Source organism: Crotalus tigris, unplaced genomic scaffold (assembly GCF_016545835.1).
Source record: "Crotalus tigris isolate CLP2741 ecotype Arizona unplaced genomic scaffold, ASM1654583v1 scf7180000021122.56160, whole genome shotgun sequence".
NCBI lineage: Eukaryota > Metazoa > Chordata > Lepidosauria > Squamata > Viperidae > Crotalus > Crotalus tigris.
Genome location: NW_024098358.1, coordinates 51,662 through 56,160, shown reverse-complemented (window position 1 = coordinate 56,160; position 4,499 = coordinate 51,662).

Genomic DNA, 4,499 nt, shown 5'->3' with positions numbered 1-4,499 from the left:
TTAACAAATCGGAATGTACTTTTTTAATTCTTAAAAAGTGTACAATTGTCTGAACTGAAAAACATTTCAGTATAGGGTTACAAACTACAGAAGCAGTACAGAAAAGCACACATGGGAGATCTTTGTAAATCATTAAATGTCCAAGTCAAATGTTTTGGAAAAAAATTAGTCTGGAAGAAGTTGGAGGCAACTCTATAAAAACAACAACAGAAGCTTACCTTTGAAATTGGAATTAGCACATTTTTTGAAACAATAATGGCTCATTATTCCTAGCAAATGTCTAAATATAGTGAAAGGAAATATTTAGGAAAAAAGGTTAACTATATTATATCCTTATGTTTTTTCTATCAATTGGTTTAACTACTATTCATGAATAGTAAAAAGTTAATTTTTTTAACAGGTTACTTACTTGCAGCCTCATTTTAAAACATTAAGATTCGACAGGGAATGGTAAAATAATTAAAATACAATCTGTATGAGTAGTTTCTCTATATTGCAATCCTAAATTATATAGTATAATAGGCTGTACTTGTTGGTTACGTCTAGAGCCTTTGATTTCCCTCCCCTTCTTTTTCTCCCTTCTATTTATATTTCCTCTAGTCTGTATTGTTCCTATAAGTGCTATTGACTAGTCTGATTTAACATCATGATAGGGTGCTATGATCTCAGCTGCAGCTGACTTTGTGGGGCTGATACCATAGATGGTCCTGTCCATTTTGGCTCTAATACTAAGACTAGTAAGACAAATTAGTGGAAATTTTAAAATTTGAGTTCCAAATTATGTATTATTCTTTATATAAAAAATAGTATTTACCAGCACCTACTCCATTTATGGAATTATACCACAGTCCTTGGATCAAAAGTTCTAGTAGTGAAGCTGTAGAAGCACAATTTTCTCCAGATTACCAGAATTATATGAAGAAGATAATATTCTTCAATGTCAATCACTTTTCAGTTAGGATGGTAATGAAAAGGTAACCTTACAGCCAGTCCTCGCATTTATGACCTTCGTGAGTCTATGATCTCAATTTCACTTAATCACCACTTTACTTATTGGCTGAGTTGCCAGTCTAAGTGGTGGTTGCTAAATAAGGACTACTGTACAGTAGAATCAAGCTTATGGTCTGAGCATAGCAGTGAGACACCAGTTCTTAGAGTGAAGATTCAGAAGATCATACTGGGAGAAACTCAGTCAGGATAATACAAAGGTGCTTCAAGTTGTGCTGGAAAGGGTAATTTTATCTGTGAAAACTCAGAGCTTGTTGGTCTTTTCAGATTCACTAATGAAGCTGGATACCTAGGTTTTTGTGGTGTCTAGAAATGTGTTGGCACAGTTAAGGATGGTGACCAATTCTATGCATTCCTGGAGATGTCAGATTTGGCCACGATGACACATGCTATTGTAAAATGCTCTTAGGACTACCATAACACAGTCTGAGAAAAGTACTCAGAAACAGAAAAGAGAAAATGCTGCAGCCAGACTGATGTCTAGAACTGATTAAAAGGAATATGCAATTCCTTTCTTAATACCCTTCCATTGCTGGCAGTCTGTTCCTGGAAAAAGTGTTGGTTATGATCTATAGTTATATATAACTTGGCCCTAATTTATTTGAAAGATCCTATTCTCCCTTATGAGCCAATTCATACTTTTAAAATGGCAAAAGAAGTCATTCTGTCTGTGTTGCCACAGTTAGGGGTACCTTCTGCTGTTACTGAAATTACTTCTGAGTTCACATTTTACAAATGTAAACTTTCTCTAATGAGCCACAGTGAGGACTATTTGTTGATGGAATGATGGGATACAAGTGCAGTAACTAAGTGGCAATAAATTTTTCAGAAGCATAATTTTTGTAAAGAAAAATCAGGCAAGTCATTAAAGAGTTTAAAGAAATTATTAGTGAAATAAAGTTGGTCATCTATTTCTCAACATATATTGGAGCAATTTGTAATGTAAAGAGCATAGAGACATTGGCAAGCTGCTTTGCTTTAGACCAGTGTTTCTCAACCTTGACAATTTTAAGGCATGTGGACTTCAATTCCCAGAATTCCACAGCCAGCAATGCTGGCTGTGGAATTCTGGGAGTTGAAGTCCACATGCCTTAAAATTGTCAAGGTTGAGAAACACTGCTTTAGACTCTCCAGATATCAGTTCAGGCATTTTCTGCCTATTTCCTGCTTATAGACTTCATGTGAAGAATATTAACATTAATATTACATGCCAGGTATCCCAGCCTTTCTTGTAGCACCTAAACGTTACATGACAAAGATTTAATTACATAGAATACCACCAGTAAGCTGATTTCTTCGAATCATTTGTAAGTATTTTTGCTTTCAGCAGTACGTGGCATTTTAATTATTGATTGCTCCTATGTTAAGTCAGAAGAGAGGAAAATACATGTCCTTCATGATCTATGAACATCTTGATCCATGAATGTTTATCCACAGAGATATATGAGTCTGGATTTCATAATTGTATATTATGAGAACTATTAGCTTGAATTTCATAATTGTATATTATATTATGCTTCCACTGTAAAAAGTTGACTGATGTGTAAAGATTTTTATTTGTTTTCCAGCCAAATTTTAAAAGCAGCTTAGATAAACTATTTCTTAACAAATAAGATCTACAAGGCTTGGGATTTATTTTAGGCCTTGGGAACAGATGAAATGGGTTTATATTTCCATAAACCAGGAACCACCATTCTCATACATAAATCTGAGACCTCCAAGAGTTAACAAATTAGCTATTACTACAATGTAACAAATTCTTATCTATTAATCAAAGAGACAATATGTGAGTGAGGTTTTGCTTTGACTTCCATCTCTTTCAGAAATAAAACAAGGAAGATATTGTACTCAGTTATGGAATGCCCAACTGTTTAGTAGTAGGAATATTTATTTCCTTTGTTTTATCCAGACGATTTGTTGAATATGTTCTGCAGCACATAATAATGCCTGAGAATAATGCCTGTAAAAATACCCAGTGGAAAGCCCCTTGCACATTTCTTTCGAGATAAACAATTGCTTGCGGAAATAGATGGGAGCAGGGCTTTTCTTGACTAATCTCAGAAAAGCTAAGCAGGGTAGAAAGTGATTAGCTCTTGGATAGGCAGCCACTAGAAAATCACAGGACTATAGGGTAGACCAGAAGGACTTGGAAAAAGATAGTGGCAAATGGCTTCCATATTATTGCCAGAAAGATTGTAGTCAGACTGGTCTCAAGGATGTTTCCTGTATTAAATTATTGTTGTTAAAGACAGTTTTCTAAGTAACTATTTAGCCTGTTGTGTCAGGCTTCAACTGAGAAGAACAGAACAATCCAGCCAAAGTTCAGTTCTTTATTTGCTTATGCCATATAGACAGAATCTTGGAGACTAAACCTATACTACCCTAACCTATGAATATACCCTGGGAGATTTTAGGGAATGGTTATGTTAAATCTCTTCCTCCCTCCATGATCCAGCTCCAAACTGTGTTGTCTCTTGTCTCACCCTCCCTTCCTTGGAATGTCTTCCCTCCTTCCTGAGAAACTGCTGCATTACTGAAATCCATCACACCACTTTCCCCTTCATAGATACATCCCATTGCATCATGGCTGTTAACTAATGTTTCTTAAATGTATGTCTTAAAAACATCATGTAGAACAGTGTTGAAAAATTTCTGAACCTGTATAAGAAACTAAAAACGATATTGGAAAATAAACTGATGCATGTATTCAACGAAAGATACCAAATCCTTACAACTCATTCATCAAATCTGAGAAAAGAAAATCATAGATTGTCATGTCAATTGTCCATTTTTAGCTAAATTAGGAACAGTGCCCATATTCTAATTTACATTTCTTGAATGCACTCATGTACATATATGACTAAACATACATTCTCTCATGTACCACTGCAGTGTCGTGTAAAATCCTTCTTACCTACACATACTAAAAAATTAAATATTGAAAAAATATACTAGAACTAAGTAAATCAACACCACAAAATATTTGGAAACATAAGCTGATTATTGAACTTCCCTTCCTAATCACAACAGGTATAATGCCCAGAGAACAGCAAACTGAACATATAGAAATAGTGGAATAGTCCTAATAATATAAAAAGTCAACTCTGCATCTAGCACTGCAAATCTAACTAAATTTGAGGCAGATACTATTTCCTTGAGATTCTTAAGATGAATGCAACTTTTCTGCCTATATATGTCTTCTAATAATTTTATAGTTTATATATTTGTTATTATGTGTATACATACCTTTATAAAATTTAATATTTTCATTTTAAAAATCTATTTAAATAAGAGAGTTTAAGTATTTTGTAAACTCTTCTTAAACTCTCCTAGTTTTAAGCAATCAGAGCATGTTATGATATATCATATTCAATTCCATTCCATTCATTCATTCATTCATTCATTAAATTTATTGGCTGCCCATCTTACCTCAGAGTGTTGGATGTCGATTGTAAGGCAAAGATAAATAGAATATGTACTTCATTGAAAAA